The 20,409-nt window shown below is 40.6% G+C and overlaps 1 long non-coding RNA gene across 1 annotated transcript; it reads right to left on the bottom strand.

Annotated features, from left to right (window-relative positions):
• Window positions 1–14,993: 14,993 nt before the first annotated feature.
• LOC104241365 (uncharacterized) lies at window positions 14,994–19,084 on the bottom strand. Its single transcript, XR_714692.2, has 4 exons — window positions 18,673–19,084; window positions 18,469–18,527; window positions 17,446–17,602; window positions 14,994–15,191 (listed from the first exon to the last, which is right to left on the bottom strand). It is a non-coding gene; the product is annotated as an uncharacterized lncRNA (long non-coding RNA).
• Between the last annotated feature and the right edge of the window lie 1,325 nt (window positions 19,085–20,409).

Raw genomic sequence — 20,409 nt, 5'->3', positions numbered from 1 at the left:
GTCGGGTTCATCCGCCCTCAAATAGGATCTGTTGGGTTCATCCGCCCTCAAATAGGATTTGTTGGGTTCATCCGCCCTCAAATAGGATATGTTGGGTTCATCCGCCCTCAAACAGGATATGTTGGGTTCATCCGCCCTCAAATAGGATATGTTGGTTTCAGTCTTTAAATTTCATGACAGGCGCCCACCTGAATAATGAGAGGAATACATTTCTGTCTTTTCATTTCTGTTCTAGGTCACCCACCAGTATAATGCGGGAGTACACTTGTGTCTGTTCATTTCATATTCTAGGTCACCCACCAGTATAATGCGGGCATATCATTTTTCATATCTTTACAACCAGGCGCCCACCTGAATAACGAGAGGAATACATTTCAGTATTTGCATTTCATGTGCCAGGCGCCCTCCTGTATAATGAGAGGAATACATTCAGTATTTACTTTTAAATGTTGAAGCCAGGCGCCCACCTGTATAATGAGAGGAATACATTCAGTCTTTACTTTTAAGTGTTGAAGCCAGGCGCCCACCTGTATAATGAGAGGCATAAATTCAGTCTTTTTATTTTCAAGTGTTGAAATTGGGAGCCCGCCCAGATAACAGAGGCATAAATTCAGTCTTTTTATTTTCAAGTGTTGAAGTTGGGAGCCCGCCCAGATAACAGAGGCATAAATTCAGTCTTTACTTTTCAAGTGTTGAAATTGGGAGCCCGCCCAGATAATAGAGGCATACATTCAGTCTTTACTTTCAAGTGTTGAAATTGGGAGCCCGCCCAGATAACAGAGGCATACATTCAGTTTTTTTACTTTTAAGTGTTGAAGTTGGGAGCCCGCCCATAATAACAGAGGAATACATTCAGTCTTTACTTTTAAGTGTTGAAATTGGGAGCCCGCCCAGATAACAGAGGCATACATTCCACGTCTTTACCCATAGGAGATGCATTTCCTCCTAAGTTTTAGTTTTACCCATAGGAGATGCATTTCCTCCTAAGTTCAGTTTTACCATAGGAGACGCACTTCCTAAATTCAGTTCTACCAATAGGAGACGCACTTCCTAAATCCATTCACCAGTAGGAGACGCACTTCCTAAGCAAGTTTTACCAGTAGGAGACGCACTTCCTAAGAATAGTTGTACCAATAGGAGACGCACTTCCTAAAATTCAGTTTTACCATAGGAGACGCACTTCCTAAGTTCATTTCACCCATAGGAGACGCACTTCCTAAGTTTAGTTCTACCAATAGGAGACGCACTTCCTAAGTTCAATTTTACCATTAGGAGACGCACTTCCTAAGAATAGGTTCACCAATAGGAGACGCACTTCCTAAGTTAAGTTTTACCAATAGGAGACGCACTTCCTAGATCCATTGTGCCAATAGGAGACACACTTCCTAAGCAAGTTTCACCAATAGGAGACGCACTTCCTAAGCAAGTTTTACCATTAGGAGACGCACTTCCTAAAAATAGTTTCACCATAGGAGACGCACTTCCTAAAAGCAAGTTTCACCAATAGGAGACGCACTTCCTAAGCAAGTTTCATCAATAGGAGACGCACTTCCTAAGTCAGTTTCACAATAGGAGACGCACTTCCTAAAGCAAGTTTCACCAATAGGAGACGCACTTCCTAAGCAAGTTTCATCAATAGGAGACGCACTTCCTAAGTCAGTTTCACAATAGGAGACGCACTTCCTAAAGCAAGTTTCACCAATAGGAGACGCACTTCCTAAGCAAGTTTCATCAATAGGAGACACACTTCCTAAGTCAGTTTCACCATAGGAGACGCACTTCCTAAAGCAAGTTTCACCAATAGGAGACGCACTTCCTAAGCAAGTTTCACCGATAGGAGACGCACTTCCTAAGTTTATTTCACCAACAGGAGACGCACTTCCTAAGTTTCAGTTTCACCAATAGGAGACGCACTTCCTAAGTTTATTTCACCAACAGGAGACGCGCTTCCTAAGATAAGTTTCACCAGTAGGAGACGCACTTCCTAAGCTCAGTTTCACCAATAGGAGACGCACTTCCTAAAAATATTTCACCGATAGGAGACGCACTTCCTAAGTTCAGTTTTACCATAGGAGACGCACTTCCTAAGTTCAGTTTCACCAATAGGAGACGCACTTCCTAAAAATATTTCACCAGTAGGAGACGCACTTCCTAAGCAAGTTTTACCAGTAGGAGACGCACTTCCTAAGATAAGTTTCACCAGTAGGAGACGCACTTCCTAAGTTCAGTTTCACCAATAGGAGACGCACTTCCTAAAAAGATTTCACCCCTAGGAGATGCACTTCCTAGTTTGATTCATTTTTAAGTTCGACCATAGGAGACACAATTCCTAGTCCAGTTTTGAAGTTTACCCGTAGGAGACGCACTTCCTAATCAAGGTCTTTCAAGTTCATAGGAGACACACTTCCTAGTTCTAGTCACTAGAGTTTTCACCCTTAGGAGATGCACTTCCTAGTTTAGCTCATTCCGATTCAACCATAGAAGACACACTTTCTAGTTTGAGTCATTGAGGTTTTATTTTAGCATACACATTTGCTAGCAAGAGTTTTGGTTTTACTCATAGGAGATGCACATCCTAGCCTAGTCTTTAGTTTACTCTCATCATTGCATCAGTAGTGTAAGTGAGTTACGATTTTGCTGACAACTCACAAACCTGCCCAGTGCAAACTGGGTTAGGAAATTTTGTTTGTTTTGCTTGTTTTGATTGTCAGGGACCCGCCTGTAGAACGGAGGTTGTTGCGTGTCAAAGATAGAAGAAGTCAGGAGTCCGCCTGTAGAACGGAGAAACATTTTTCAAAATCAAGCAGTGATCCACTGGAGAGCAGAAGGATTACAACAGAAATCCCCAGCATTCAATCCAAGTTAGAAGCTCGCCTCAAGAGCGCGAATCAATAGTCTGGGATGATCAACAGAAGCTGGTCACAAAAACAAAAAAAAACAAAACAAGAAAAAGAAGAAAAAAGAGAAGAAGAAAGAGAAGAGCCCAAAATACGGAAGTGGAGAACAAATGTGGTCTGCTCAAGAACTAGCACCTACAACTAGCAAGTATCAAGGTTCAGATCCAAAGTCTGTATGAAGCACCATTCAAGATTCAAGACCAAGTTTCAGAAGACTTAAGAGATAGGAATCCTCGTAACTAGTAGCTGATAGGCTTAGTTAGTCTTTTTCAGTTTTCATTTTTGTTGTAATGACAGGACCGCGGACCGGAACCTCAACGGAACGGTACCTCGATCGGCTCTTCACCTCGGTACACTTCACTATCTCTCTCATTCCCGAACTACACGTGGCCTGATTCCTGTATAACCAAGGATATGTAGGCAGCTCAGATACCAGGGCTCGGTCACATTCCCTCCCTTTCCTTAAGTGTAGTCCGTCCAAGTAATGGTCGGGTCAAAAACACGTCTAGTCGTTCTTTGTCGGAAAACTCTTCGTGTTTCCAGTCAAAGAGGGGCAGCTGTAAGCACGTGATTTTTGACCCTCCCCGAGAATTTTCACATTTTTAGCGTGAATATGTGAAATTGGGTCTAGTATAGCTATTTTAACTATTTTACTTTATTTTGTTGCAAAAAGAAAAAAATCACAAAATATATATATAAATTTTAGTTTATGTATTTCTCATAAACTTGAAAAATACAAAAATTGTAGTTTATTTTGGTACTTTATATAAAATTCGAAAATTACAAAAAAATATAATTCTATTAATGATTTGTAGTCGTTTTAATTTTGGAAAAATACAAAAAAATATTACTTTATATTTTGTCTTTATTAAAAACGAAAATTACAATAAAATATAGTTCTATTAAGGTTTTATAGTCATTTTAACTTTGAAAAATACAAAAATATTACCTCATATTTTATCTTAATATTTAAAACGAAAATTACAAAAAAATAGTTTCATTAATATTTTGTAGCTATTTTAAATCTTGAAAAAATATTTAAAAAGATATAGTTTTGTTTAAATACTAGTCTTATTTTTGGTAGTTATTTTGCTTACATAGGACTAGTTAAGCAACGTGTTCCTATTTCTCGGGTCCGGGCAAAAGAATAATATTCGGGTTCAAACTACCCGGTTTTAGGCCTAATTTTCGGACCTAGCCCATAATAAACCGTGTCCAGGACACGTGGGGAACCCCACCACGCGTGGGGGACATATGCCTCGAACCCCACCACGCGTGGGGCTCATTTTCATGGGCATTGTGTTACAAAAACACGGAAAAGGCCAAAGGAACGTGGGGGGGACCAACAAACAGACTTTTAAAAAATTGGAGAGGGACTACTGTGCATGGGTTTTCTTTCTCTTTTAAAAGAAGGAACAGAAGACCAACGAAGGGGATTTTTGAAATTTTTAAAAGGGAGAATACTGTTCATTCTTCTTCTTCCTCGGTTGAACAAGAAAAAACGAAAAAAAAACCCTACAGCCCCCGGCGTCAAAAACCTCCATCGTCGACCCTACGTCCGTCAAACCTCCATTCCGGACCTCCCCCGTCACCTTCCCCAACTCCCTCTCCGCCATAACCACCACGACCTTCCCCGGCAGCCCCACCATTGTCAAAACCATCCAAACACCATCGCCCAAACACCATAACCGCCATCCAAACGAAACTACCCTCCTCCGTCACTACCCAGACACCATAACCGACGACCACTGTTGAATCTTCTTCTTCAAGAAGAAGAAGAAGCAAACACCGTCGGAACTCCTCCATCACTCCCGTCCAAACACCATCGCCCAAACACCATAACCACCATCCAAACGAAACCACCCCCCTCCGTCACTACCCAGACACCATGTCCGACCAACGACCCCAAAATCCTCGCGTCCAAAACCACCGGTAAACCCCCCATGTACCAGCTCCACCGAAACGAAAACCATCGCTGCTGCATCGTCCAGTCCTCGACGATAACCCTCACCCCAAACCACTGTCTAAACAGCCCCAAGCAACCAGCAAAAACCCACCTCCATTAACACCGGCACCCTCACGTCCAAAACCTTCAACCAACCCACCTGCTCGTCGACAGTTGTGGGGTCCAAACTCTCCGTCGAGGTCGTCTTTGGTTCGTCGAGGTGTTTGTCCGAGGTTTCATCATTATTCCTCGTCGAGTGAGGTCCGGCTTGAGTTTCGTCGGGGTCGTGTTTGTCGCCCTGAGTTTGCCGAGGTTCAAAGGTTAGTAAACCTCAAGTATTAGATAAGGAAATGTTACGTTAAATGTTCAAAGATGCAATATAGAAATTGGTATGATAATTTTCTGCTTATGTTTTCATAGTATGCATTTTTGCTCATTTTGCGTTATGTGATTCTCGTTTATTTGATGCCATTTAATTAAGTTTGACTAGTTGTTCTATGACACAAGTTCGACGTTATTCTGTTCGTCCTTTCCTTTGCTTAGGTCGTTCGGACAAAATTATTATTAGTATATGCTCTTGCTACGCCCGAAATACTCATTCGCTAAAACTCTTTTATTAAACTTCTAACAAGTCATGTGATTTTAGTTGTAAAGAGGCCGTAAGTTTTAGTATTGTTAAAGACATAAAAATGGCATCCTTTTAAAAAATAAATAATAATAATAATAATAATAATAATAATAATAATAATAATAATAATAAAGAATAAAATGAGACGAGCCTCGCCGAATAAAAGGGACAAATTGCGGGGCCCTCACAAAATATATGTATTAAATACTTAGACTCCTGGATGGGCCGTTTAACAAATTTCACGGCCCTCCCCAAAAATAATAATGCGCTAGTTGCTTTAGGCGCGCCTTTAATAATGTTATCTCCCTAAACTCGGGTGCACATTTATGTGACCCAAATCCAAATCTCAACGGAGTCGAAATGTGTCTCTAGTCACGGGCGCATTGATTGTGGCGTGGCCGAGATGTATTTCCATGACGTTGCAAATTCCTTTAAAAATAAGAATGAGATGAGCCTCGCCGAATAAAAATACAAATTGCGGGGCCCTCAGTAAATACTTGTTTTAAATTACTTAGAATTCAGGAGGGCCGCTTAGTGAATTTCGTGGCCTTCCCAAAATAATAACGCGATAGTCTCTTTAGGCGCGTGTTTAATAATTTACTTTCTTAAGCTCGGGTGTGCATTTCATGCGACCCAAATCCGATCCCAAAACATCAAATAAAATGTGTTCCGGATTATGGGTGCATTTCATGTGACGTAGTCCAAAGACGTGTTTTAAATGATGTTCACATTTCTTTTAAAAAAAACAATAATAGTAAAGCGGTTAAAAGATAAATTTGCACATAAGTTCATATTGTATTAAAAATCAGATAAATAAGCCAAATATAACAGTTGAGCGACCGTGCTAGAACCACGGAACTCGGGAATGCCTAACACCTTCTCCCGGGTTAACAGAATTCCTTATCCAGATTTCTGGTACGCAGACTATAATATGGAGTCATTCTTTTCCTCGATTCGGGATTAAAATTGGTGACTTGGGACACCCTAAATCTCCCAAGTGGCGACTCTGAAATAATTAAATAAATCCCGTTTCGATTGTCCTTTAATTGGAAAAAACTCCCCTGCGCCCCGCGGGCGCGAAAAAAGGAGGTGTGACAACTACGAATCGGTATTTCAGGAGATCCCCTCTCATTATGAGTTGGACTACGAGATGGTATCCCGGGAGGATCCACTAGATATTTATATTTGGAACTACAGGACAGTATCCTGGGAGATCCCCAATTGTTATCTTTGTGTTGAGCTGTATTTCTTTCTGTGTTTACTTTGCCTCTGTAGTAGTTGTTGCTGTTCTTTCTATCCTGTGTTACTTTTACTGTTGTACTTATTTATATTGTTTTGTTCTACACAGTTAAACCTTATATTTTATTTAACCTCAGTAGGGCCCTTACCTTCCTCGTCACTATCCGACTGAGGTTTGGCTTGGCACTTACTGAGTACCGGTGTGGTGTACTCATGCCCTTTCTGCGCATGTTTTTCATGTGCAGATCCAAGTACTTCCACTCAGTCTTATCATCCTTGAGGCGAGGCACTTCTGTAGAGACTTCGAGGTATATCTGCCACGCCCGCAGACCGAGGAGTCCCTTTCTATCTTTCTGTAATAGTATAGCCCTTAGGTATTTTCTTTTTGCTAGACATTTCTGGAGTTAGAGCTTCTTAAGTATCTCTTAGCTTGTGATTCATAGGGTTCATTTTGGGAAGTGTTAGGTTGAGATTTTGTACTGTTATATGCCAGGCGACATCTTAAACACTATTTCAGTTTGTTATTTCGGTTTTATATTATTTTTTTTCTGCAAATTGTTTTTTCCCCCGTATTTGTTAGGCTTACCTAGTCGTAGAGACTAGGTGTCGTCACGATAGTTCACGGAGGGCGAACTAGGATCGTGACAAGTTGGTATCGGAGCTCTAAGTTCATAGGAGTTATGAATCACAAGCCGGTTTATTAGAGTCTCGCAGATCGGTACGAAGACGTCTGTACTTATCTATGAGAGCTATGTAATTGTTAGGAAAATTCCACTTCATTTGATTTCCTTGTCGTGCGAAGATTTTTTGATATCATAATTCTAAACTTCTGTCTTCTATTCTCTCACAGATGGTGAGGACACGTGCTACCCGAGATGATTAGGCACCTGCACCCCCTACTGCAGTCGTCAGGGCCGGGGCTAGGATTGGGGTTGAGGACACGCACGCGGTGCAGCCAGAGCACCCGCACGAGCTGCCACCGAGGTACCACCAGCAGTTCTAACTGAAGTCCAGACACCTGGTACGCCTACTGCTACTATTACTCCAGCATTTTAGGAGACTCTTACGTAGTTCATGAGCATGTACACCACTCTGGCTTAGGCAGGGTTGCTTCCCCTTGCTGCGGCTACATCTCAGGACGAGGGAGGAGCACAGACTCCTACTGCCCGCACTCCTGAGCAGCGAGTGCATGTTGATCAGGTTCCAAAGATTATTCATGTATAGCCTGTAGTCCCAGTTCATCCCGAGGACAGGGCAGTGACTTCAGAGGATAAGCAGCGGAGGCTTGAGAGGTTCAAGAAGTATGATCCTCCGGTATTCAGTGGGTTAGCATCAGATGATGCCTTAGGATTTCTGGAGGAGTGTCACCGTATCCTCCGCACTTTGGGTATATCAGGATAAAGTGGGGGTTCTTTCACTGCCTTCCAAGTTCGAGGAGCTGCCTATGAGTGGTGGCGTACCTCTGAGTTAGACAATCCGGATGAGGCACCTTTACTAACTTGGACTTAGTTTTCAGATATGTTCCTGAGAGAGTTTGTTCCTCAGAGCCTCAGGGATGCATGGCGCGCCGAGTTTGAGCATTTGCGCCAGGGTACTATGACTATCTCGGAGTATGTTGTCCGTTACACCAACTTGGCTAGACATGCCCCAGCCTTGGTTTCTACTGTTCGCGAGAGGGTTCACCGATTTATTGAGGGGCTTATTTCTAGCATCTGGTCTAGCATGACTCGTGAGTTGGAGATGGATATTTCTTATCAGCAGGTGGTGAGAATTGTTAGGAGGATAGAGGGTATGCATGCTAGGGAGAGAGAGGAGATGGAGGACAAGAGGTCTCGAGAGTCGGACCATTATTCTGGTGCCCATGCTCCAGCTGCAGGTCGTCATGGTAGGGGTTATATGAGTCACCCCGGTCATTCAGATCTTCCAGCAACCAGTGGTATTCCAACTCCTCCTAGGCCCTAGGAGCCTTATTATACACCTCTAGTATCTAGTGTGCCTCCTGCGCGGGGTGCTTTCAGTGGTCAGTCCAGTAGACCTGGTCCGAGCCAGTCACAGCCACCACGTCCTCCCAGAGCTTATTTTGAGTGTGGTGATACACGCCATATGGTGAGGGATTGTCCCAGACTTAGGAGGGGTGCACCTCCACAGACTTCTCAGCCATAACATGCCCCGCAGAGTTCTCAGCCTATGGTTACAACTCCAGTTGCTACCCCACCTGCTCAGCCAGCTAGAGGTGGAGATCGGGGAGGTAGAGGTCACCCTAGAGGGGGAGGACAGGCCAGATACTATGCCATTTCTGCTTGTATCGAGGTTGTTGCCTCCGATTCTGTCATCACAAGTATTGTCCTGGTTTGTCACAGAGATACATCGGTTCTATTCGATCCAGGCTACACTTATTCTTATGTGCCTTCTTATTTTGCTCTGCATTTGGGTGTACCTCGAGATTCTTTGAGTTCCCTTATTTATGTGTCTACTATTACGGGAGATTCTCTTGTTATGGACGGTATTTATCGGTCGTGTTTGGTTGCTCTTAGTGGTTTTGAGAACAGAGCTGATTTATTATTACTCAGCATGGTAGATTTTGATATTATCTTGGGCATGGACTGGTTGTTGCCCTATTATGCTATTCTTGATTGTCATGCCAAAATCGCGACACTAGCTATTCCAGGTGTACCGCGTGTTGAGTGGAGGGGTGCTTTAGATCACACTCCTAGTAGAGTTATTTCTTTCCTTAAGGCTCAGCCAATGAGAAGGGGTGTGACGCGTATCTAGCTCATGTGAGTATTGATACCCCTACAGTTGATTCAATCCCAATAGTACGGGATTTTCCTAATGTGTTTCCAGCAGATCTTCCGGGCATGCTGCCCGATAGAGATATTGATTTTGGCATTGATCTGTTGCCAGACACTCCGCCTATTTCTATTCCTCCGTATCGTATGGCTCCTCCTAAATTAAAGGAGTTGAAGGATCAGTTACAGGAATTGCTTGATAAGGGTTTTATTAGGCCTAGTGTATCACCTTGGGGTGCTCCTATCTTGTTTATGAAGAAAAAGGATGGTTCTATGCGTATGTGTATTGATTATCTCTAGTTGAACAAAGTTACAATGAAGAACCGTTATCTTTTGCCTCATATTGATGATCTGTTTGACCAGCTTTAGGGTGCACGGGTGTTTTCTAAGATTGACTTGCACTCAGGTTACCATCAGTTGAAAATTCGAGAGCCAGATATTTCGAAGATTACTTTCAGGACTCGGTATGGTCATTACGAGTTCCTTGTTATGCCATTTGGGCTGACCAATGCCCTATCAGCCTTTATGCATCTGATGCATAGTGTGTTCCGGCCATATCTTGACTCGTTCGTCATCGTCTTTATTGACGATATTCTGGTGTATTCCCGGAGTTGGGAAGATCATGAGCTGCACCTGAGGACAGTGCTCCAGACTCTGAGGGAAAAGAAGTTATATGCAAAGTTCTCAAAATGTGAGTTTTGGTTGGATTCCGTGGCATTCTTAGGCCACGCGGTATCGAGTGAGGGTATTCAGGTGGATCCGAAGAAGTAGAGGTAGTGAGAGTTGGTCTAGACCATCCTCAGCTATAGAGATCCGCAGTTTTCTTAGCTTGGTGGGTTACTACCGTCATTTTATGGAGGGGTTTTCATCGATTGCAGCCCCTATGACCAAGCTGACCCAGAAGGGTGCTCGTTCTAGTGGACGGAAAAATGTGAGGCGACCTTTTAGAAGCTCAAGACAGCTTTGACTACATTCCCAGTTTTGATATTGCCTACAGGTTCGGGTTCTTATACTGTCTATTGTGATGCCTCGAGGATTGGCATTGGAGCGTTTTAAATGTAGGACGGTAGGGTGATTGCCTACGCGTCCAGATAGTTGAAAGTATATGAAAAGAATTACCCTGTCCATGATCTCGAGCTAGCTTCCATTGTTCACGCCATAAAGATATGGCGTTATTATTTGTACGATGTTCCTTGTGAGATTTATACTGATTATCGGAGCTTGCAGCACCTGTTCAAGCAAAAGGATCTTAACTTGCGCCATAGGAGGTGTTTAGAGTTGTTGAAGGACTATGATATCACTATTTTGTATCATCTGGGCAAGGCCAATATGGTGGCCGATGCCTTGAGTCATTGGCCAAAGAGTTTGGGGAGTTTGGCTTATTTACCAGCATCGGAGAGGCCCATGGCGATGGATGTTCAGGCCCTAGCCAGCCGGTTTGTGAGATTGGTTCTTTTGGAACCCAGTCGGGTTCTAGCTTGCATGGTTTCTCGGTCTTCCTTATTTGATCGTATCAAGGAGCGTCAGTATGATGACCCTCATTTGCTTGTCCTCAAGGACAAGGTTCATCATGGTTATGCAGAGATGTGACTATTGGTGATGACGGGGTATTGAGGATGCAGGGTCGAATTTGTGTACCCAATGTTGATGGTATTCAGGAGTTGATTCTAGATGAGGCCTATAGTTCGCGGTATTCCATTCATCCAGGTGCCACGAAGATGTATCAGGATTTGAGACAGCACTATTGGTGGAGGCGGATGAAGAAAGATATAGTTAGATTTGTAGCTCGGACCTCAACTATCAGCAGGTAAAGTATGAGCACTAGAGACCAGGTGGGTTGGTTCAGCAGATAGAGATTTCGGAGTGGAAGTGGGAGCAGATCACCATGGACTTTGTAGTTGGGCTCCCACGGACTTTGAGAAAGTTCGATGTTATTTGGGTGATTGTGGATCGGCTGACCAAGTTTGCGCACTTCATTCCTGTGTGTAATACTTACTCTTCGAAGCAGTTGGCAGAGATTTATATCCGGGAGATTGTTCGTCTGGATGGTATTCTAGTTTCCATCATTTCAGATAGAGGTACTCAGTTTACGTCACGATTTTGAAGGGCTGTACAACATGAGTTGGGTTCTCAGGTAGAGTTGAGTACAATATTTCACCCTCAGACGGACGGACAATCCGAGTGCACTATTCAGATTCTTGAGGATATGCTCCGTGCATGTGTGATTGCGTTTGGAGGGTCTTGGGATCAGTTCTTGCCATTGGCGGATTTTTCCTACAACAACAACTATCAGTATAGCATTTAGATGGCATCATATGAGGCTTTATATGGGAGGTGGTGTAGATCTCTGGTAGGTTGGTTTAAGCCGGGTGAGGCTAGATTATTGGGCACAGACTTGGTTCAGGATGCTTTGGAGAAGGTTAAGGTAATTCAGGATAGACTCCATACAGCCTAGTCTAGACAGAAGAGTTACGCAAACCGGAAGGTTCGTGATATTTCCTATATGGTTGGAGAGCGGGTTCTGCTTCGGGTTTCGCATATGAAGGGCGTTATGAGATTTGGGATGAAGGGGAAGTTGAGTCCGAGGTTTATTGGCTCTTTTGAGATATTGAGGCGTGTTGGGGAGGTAGCTTATGAGCTTGCCTTACCTCCCAGCTTAGCAGGAGTTCATCTGGTGTTTTATGTTTCGATGCTCCGGAGGTATCACGGTGATTCGTCGCAAATGTTGGATTTCAGTTCAGTCTAGTTGGACAAGGATGTATCTTATGTTGAGGAGCCAGTGGCAATATTGGACAGGCAGGTTAGAAAGCTGAGGTCAAAGAACATTGCATCAGCGAAGGTTCAGTGGCGGGGTATGCCTCAATGCTCCTTCGAGGATGAACGAATGTATGAGTGTGGGAGGATATAACGACCCGGCCGATCGTTTTAAGAATTAATGCTTCGATCCCCTATTAAGTGTTTTCCCCATGTTTTTTATGCTATTTTGATTTGCCGGGATGCTTGGCTTTGAGTTTCGGAGAGTTTTGGGACACTTAGTCCCTAAATGAGAGTTTAAGTTTTAGAAATTGGACCGTAGTCAGAGCAGTGTGAAGACGGTCTCGGAATGGAATTCCGTTGCTTCCGTTAACTCCGTTGGGTGATTTCGGGCTTAGGGGCATATCTGGGTTGTGTTTTGGAGGTCCGGAGCTAATTTAGGCTTGAAATGCCGAAAGTTGAATTTTTGAAGTTTCTAGTTCGATAGTGAGATTATGATATTGGGGTTGCAATGGAATTCCTGAAGTTGGAGTAGCTCCGTAGTGTTGAATGTAACGTGTATGCAAAATTTCAGGTCATTTGGACGAGGTTTGATAGACTTTTTGATCGAAAGTGTAATTTGAGAGCTTTGGAGTTCTTAGGCTTGAATCCTATGTTAAATTGGTGTTTTGATGTTGTTTTGTGCATTCCGAAGATTGGAACAAGTTTGAATGATGTTTTAGGATTGGTTGACATGTTTGGTTGAGGTCCCGGAGGCCTCGGGTGTGTTTCGGATACTCAACCGGTTATTTTGGAACTTAGAGAAATTGCAGAAAATTGCAGCAGCCCAGTTCTGGTTTCCTTCTTTGCGTTCGTGAGTGGGGTCTCGCGTTCAGGAAGAGGAGCTGGGGCTGGGGGGAGGTTAATGCTTTGCGTTCGCGATGTTTTTCCCGCGTTCGCGAAGGAGGGGGAGATCGTGCATCGCGTTCGCGACCAGGACATCGCGTTCGTGATGAAGGAAACTGGACCCAAGTGAAGTTGTGCGTCGCGAATGCGAGGGTCCTTCCGCGTTCGCGAAGAAGGAAACCAAAGGCGAATCACTTGGAGGTAATACTATTGACTTCATAACTCGTTTATATGTGATTAAAGGTCTAATTAGTGGTGAAACATTAGGGAAAAATCAATGCAAAATGGGTAATTAGGGCTTGTGAGTAAGAGACCTTAAAATTGGTATTTGAGGGGCCAATTGAACTGTGATTTCAGTGTTCTTTATATGTATAGACTCGTGAGAGTATGAGGATTCTGAAAATGTAAATATTACTTGATTTCGAAATGTGGGCCCGAGGGGCGTTTTGGTCATTTTACCTAATTTCGCGTATTATCTTAGAATTTATTTGTAGAATCAATTACTTGAATTGTTATTTATATTATGCAATTGAATTGAATAGATTTGGTCCATTTTGAGTCGAGTACTCGTGGCAAGAACGTGGTTTCGGGTTGATTTTGAGCCGGTTCGAGGTAAGTGGTTTGTCTAACTTTGTGTGGGGGAAACTCCCTTTAGGATTTGGTATTATTGATAATTGAGATGTCTTGTACATGAGGTGATAAGTGCGTATGATCGGAGCCAATCCTGCACCACTACAAAGTAGCGAAAGTGGTCGAAGCAGCTTTTACCCGAGATGGTCGGGATCGAATTTCACAGGGAGCTAGAAATGGGAATTGGATTCCTATCTAGACTAGAGATGTGTAATTGTTCTTAATTACTCTTCAAAACATCATTGGTTTTGATATTACTTCTAATTTTATGCTAATAAGATGCTAAATTAAGCTAAGAATAAGATACTTGAAAGGTTGTCTAAATGGTTAAGGAAACACTAGGGAAGTGACTTTCTCCTAGGTGGATACTTAACGGGTTCTCGAGTCTAAGGCAAGATTGCCATGCTGGGGATTACGATATAACCAATGCATGAAACTTCCCACTCTATACCTCTTGGTAGTTTGAGTGATTTTGCCCTAATTGACTTTCTCAAGACCAATTGGGTATGATAATTTGTGCAAGCAATTGAGGTTCAAGTCGGGTATCACTATCTCTAGGTTTAACCCTTTAATTGGGGCTATCAATCTCCTGAATATGCCCCAATTCCTTGGTGGACTAATTTCCCATACTCAAGCCCTCTTTCTCAAGAAGAGCCCAAGTCAAAAAGACATAAATTAGTGTTTGCACTACTAGAAAATTTGCCTATAGCAACGCATGAAAAACCGTTGCAATAGATAGGAAAAGCGTTGCCATAGAGATACTGCAACGGCTTGGCGCCCGTTACATCAGCCCGCGTGCCGATAGAGCTTAAGGAACGGTTCTTGGAACGGTTCAGATAACCGTTGCTATAGTGTGGTCTATCGCAACGGTTTTCCTCTCCCTGTTGGAACAATTATTCTTATCAACTGCAATGGTTAAATTTCGTTACCATAACGTTTAATGCAATGGAGGATAACCATTACTATATCTATTAAACCGTTACAACTATTATAGATATGGCATAATTTTTTTACGATATTGCAATGGTTTGAACTACCTATTGCAACGGTTTATAGATTATTTTGGGACAATTTGCAAGTCCTATGGCAACAGTTCTTTTAACTATTGTAACAGTTTAATTAAAACAAAAAATTACCCTTGTTGTAAATAAATATTTACATATACAATAAACTATAAAACACTAAAATTGATAAAAATAACAAAATAAAACTATTCATAATCCAAATTGTCCAACAAACTAGCAATATCCATAAACGTGATAAAATGTTACCAAGTACATACATTTTATATTTCAAGCGTTAAAAGTTTTAAAATGTTGATAACAAACATTCCTAGGCTACATGCATCTACAACAATTCAAACTTCACTTAAGTAAGGTCGAGATCTTCACTGCCCCCGTCTTCCATTTCTTCATCTACTCCACCTACAAAAGAGTATAAATAAAATTATTATCCTACAAGAGAATCCGGTCTTATAATTCTCTTAGTCCAAAAAACCAAGGGTAAAAAAATGAACATGGGTTTCATCTTTTGTAAAACAAAATCATATCCTGGAAAGTTTGAACTTTCAGTAGCCACCCAAGAAGCCACCATAAATTACATAACAGTTAATAAGAAGACTAGCTTTCCAGGATGTTGTTTATGAATGTACAGATTCAGCTCTCAAGCATATGCTTCACTAGAGAATGAAAAGAAACAGGGAAAAAAGTAAAGAGGTACTGGTTCAAAAGGTTATATGTGTTGATCCAAAAATAAAGAGCAAGGCAAGAAAAAAGGGACATAATCATATATAAAGCACAATCACATTATACTGGAATCTGGGTTATGCAATAAATGAATAATAATTACAAAAGCAACATTGCAAATGGCTCTCACCCAGGGAACTGTATTTCTATGCTCTGGGTAATTTTCAAAATCCATCTTATTTAACAAATAATGAAATGATTGGGTTTACTTCTCCTTTTATTCCTCTTTAAATTACTCATTTAAATTACAATGCTGGCATATAATAAAAGCCAGAATAACATGTTGATACTTCAAGAAAGTTGCATAGACTCATCAGGTTCACTAGTGATCTACAGCCCTACAGATTGCCAGCCATCAATATTGCAATGAGTGGTGAAGATACCACTAACATCCCATTGCTACCTTCCGATTTTACGATATCTCCGGACGGACGACAAGGCCAAAGGTCCAATGAGGCATCATGCAACATCACACATAATGGTACAATGGGAGACAATAGGTCGGGGGGTTACTTGTTACAGTTGTGTTTCAAATTCTGGTAAGCAGTTTGTCATCGTCAGCCCAAACGAGCCCAAAATCAGTAAACACAGTTAATAACCTTATAGGAAACACTATCCACCAAATTAAAGTTGCCTTGATTCACCAGAGGTATGAGAGCAAACTTAGAAACCTAAATATGCAAGTTAAATATAACTCTTGGAGATTTCATGATCTTGCTCTCATAAAATATTAGTACCAAACCCCAAATTAATAGTGAAAGAAAATTAGAAGCAAATCATGATCAATTAAAACAAAACGGTATTTAGGAAAAGAGAGATAAAAAGAAAAGGCTTATTCTTTGTTTATTAGGTTGAGAAATACTGTAAATAACGAACAAGGCAAAAGGAAAAAGTTTAGAAACTTAACCATCCACAGAAAAGGAAGCAACAAGCAATTAGTGTTGGCTATTGTGTCTGGAACGCTAAAAAGCTACCTAACTACTACTCTATCCCCACATATTATTCTCTTTTTGGCTTGTCTCACTCTCTCATATGTCTCATTCCACCAATCTTCCTCATTGTGTGTGTGTGTCTTACTGTCACATCTTCTTCTACATCTTATATCATTATATCTTCTTCACTAAGCCAATCATTATCTCCTAATATCTCTCTTTATCTCTTCAACTATTCGTAGTATCTTTGATTCTTGTTTCTTTTCTTTTTTTTCTCCATTTTGGGATTACTCTTTTCTAATATAAGTACAAGAAAATATGAAGGATAGATCAATGGAGAAGTTTGTGGTGTTTCCGTTATATTTAGGGTGTGGTTGTGAGTCAAGTGCTCCAGTGGCAAAAACTAGCAGAAGCCAAGTTCCAACAAGAATGTTTCTTTTAATTTCTTTGAGTTAATTTGTTCAACTATGTTTGTATGTTTAATGAATAGATTTTCTTAGTTTTGATTGAAAATTACTTATATAACAACTTACTAAACACACATGTGAATTAAAGATTTAGATGTAGCCAGTGAATACATAATAACTATGTATAATTTTATATTAGTTATACATTAACATCATTACTAAAACAGGAATTAGTGACACGTTAATATGGACATCTCGAAATGACACATGGTGGATGTTTCAGTATTTTGAGAATGAAAAGCTTCTACTTCCTTTTTTTTCGAACTTTTGTTTTCTTTCTTAATAAAGTGAAAAGATTTCTTCCAGTCTAGATGTCTAAGTGCCAATCTAATTCTTTTACTAGTAAGCATTTGAACATATCCTACTAGTCATTGTATTTGAACATCTCCTGTAGAGTTTAAAGAACAAACTCATAAAATTGCTTCAAGGAAATTTTACTAAGCCTGATCCATATAGGACAAAGACCCCCAACAATTAATAGAATGTGCCGAGGAAATTATTCAAGAAAGTTGGCAAAAAGTTGGATATAATTACCTTGGCAGGATAGGAGTTCCAATATTCAAGAAGATCCTTAAAGTGAGACTACGGAATTCTATCGATCTATTCTCCATTTGAAGCTAGTCATTTTAACGGTTTTTGGACTGATGCATTAGTCCATACTTCAGTGTCTACTAAATTAAGAAAGATATACCTGAAATTATTTCAAGAAAGTCTTTTGCAATCAACTAATGCAGTAAATTAAAAATCAGACAAAACTCCAAAATAATTCACAAAGAAAAGGTCCAACATAAGAATATCCAAAAAAGGGAAAATATTAAAAAAGACTAAAAGGGGCTCAAGAAACCAAAAAGAGATAGAAGATATAATTGAAAGCAGATTAGCACAACAAAGAATTTGACATAAAGTTACTCAAAGACAGAAGCTGAAAGCTTATTCCACATATAAGCCGAATTCTTTCCAATAATTCAGTCACAAAAGACCAAAGCAATCATATAAATATTTGTAAAAAAGAAAAATCACAATGGTATTCAGAAAGCTAACAACAGTAAAAGAAAATATTAAGTCAATGGTGAAGGTGAATTGGCTACATACCAATCTTGAAATTATATAGTAATCAGTTAAAATATAGCACTACGTACGTATAACAAAGGCAACAATTTTGATTAACAAAGACAACATTTCTTTTAATTTTCTCTTTTTATTAAATTATTTATTCTGATATCCCCAATATTTTGATACTCTACATTTAGCTCATCACACTATTATTGGATCAAAGACTCTATATGGATCCAATAGATGAGAATCTCCTCGAGCTAAAACAAGAATTAATAGAAAGAGGTAATCACACAAAATTTTCTTAGAAATAGAAATCACGGTTAAGCAATTTAACATCAACCATAACAACAATCCCATATTCCAGAAATTATCGCAGATTAAAGGGCACTTTGGAATGAACAAGATAACCATCAATAATGCTAATTAACACAATAAGAACTCAATTATTCTTAATACATTCAGCAATAAAAAAGAAAATTTTATACTTAGGGGATATTCTACCTTGGCAAGAAGACGGCGAAACCTGCTACTATTCTGCTTCAAAGGCGAAAATCGTGCGACTTTTACAGTAGAAAACAGGATGAAATTAGGATGCAATTTTATGTTTTCGTCATAAAATTGATTGCAAAAAGGGGTAAATTATAGTACAAAAATATCTTAACAGATTTCTAAGATAGATTCAAAGCTTCAACAGAAAATACTCACAACTTCAAGGAAGGGAGAAATTAATAAGGTGAACAACAAAGACGAGGGCTCTTCGATTAGTATTCAACTTATCTTTCACCATATGAACAGATTTGACTCTCTTCCAATGAAGTCGAACACCATTTTGAGAAACCCTAGCGGATTATCAAGAGGAGCATTAGCCTTAAGGAGATTTTCCAGCGTTGACACCGCCGGTGCCGCCGATGGTGGTAACGTCTTCTCCTCGTAATCTCCGGTAACGAGGAAGGATTTTTGGGAGAGAGAGTTGTGAGTGGCGTTTTGAGTGGACTATATCGGATGTAGTGTATTATTAGGTTTGTACTCTTATTTTATTAAATATAACAAATAATAGAAAATTAATTAAAGTGGGTCTCTTTTTAGCGGGAGTCGTCCAAATTTTGGGGAAAAAAGTAGAGGGAATTCATAATCGTTGCAATAAATAAAAAATTTCAAGAAACCGTTACCATAGATAGACTTATTGTTACGGTCGTCTAAAACGTTGCCAAAGAAACATCTATTGTAACAGATTTTGGACAAATGCAACGGTTCAGGTGCTAAACTGTGCTGATAGTACCAATAACCTTTCTCAACGGTTGGAACCGTTGTAATAGACCATCTATAGCAACGGTTACAGATCTGTTGCCATAGCCCAAATTTTCTGTAGTGTTGCAACCACTAATTCAATATGAAAAACACAAATTACTCCAAATATCAAACACCCATAGATATTCAAGCCTTAAAACTCAAGACCCATCAAATACTCACACTGGGGTTGAGCCACAACCCTAGCTAATGAGTCTAGCTACTCATAATAAAAGAAGAAAACAAAGAAATAGACGAAGAAAAACCCATAAGATTTAATTACAAGCTAATACTTGAAGATTCAATGATAAAACTACTCTAAAATTACTCAAAATGGGTTAGAACCCCTGTTCACTAGCGCAAATGAACATTAGATTACAAGTGATGACCTAACAATAGGAAAAAAAATATTTATACTAGGCCAAATTTTCTGGACAAAAATACCCCTGCGGGGGTAGTGCGGTCCGCACAAAATCGAGTGCAGCCGCGGTGAAGCTTTTGGCTTTAAATCTCTGCTCTCTGAACTTGGCCACCGCGGGCCGCATAAAATGAACCGCGGCCGCGATGGCTTCTTCTGCAGTCCGCAAAAAGAGGATCGCAGACCGCATTGTCAATAAATCTCCAAACTCCAACTCTCTGAACTCCATCATTGTAGACCGCACAATATCGAGTGCGGCCGCAGTGAGTCCATTGCGGTCCGCATAAAGCGCTTTGCGGCTGTAATGCTTGAGTTTCTGATTTATGCACTCTCTGAATCTCCTCACTACGGACCACACCAAATGGAATGCGGCCGTAGTGGACATGTTGCACTCTACCTGGACTTGTTCTTGGTACTTGTGCATCTTTTACTCCTTTTTGAGCTGGTTTTAACTAATTGTCACATTTTTTACTAAACCCTGCAAACAAGTACAATATGTAAGTCTTTGGGACTATTTTTACACATTTTTAATCAAAACTCAAGTAAGCAGGAGTGTAAAATGAACCATAATCCCTAGTTATCAACTCCCCCAAACTTAAGCTTTTGCTTATCCTCAAGCAAACAAAATAAGACCCATCCTTAAGAGTAATCCAAGAAAATTCAGTCGACCTAAAGTGACCTCATCTAGAATCAATTGGGACTAACAATTGCCCTCAATTCAAATGAATCATTAACAA

Source organism: Nicotiana sylvestris, chromosome 10 (genome assembly GCF_000393655.2).
Source record: "Nicotiana sylvestris chromosome 10, ASM39365v2, whole genome shotgun sequence".
NCBI lineage: Eukaryota > Viridiplantae > Streptophyta > Magnoliopsida > Solanales > Solanaceae > Nicotiana > Nicotiana sylvestris.
Note: the sequence above shows the minus strand (reverse complement) of the source record. Positions and strands in the feature narration are given on the sequence as shown.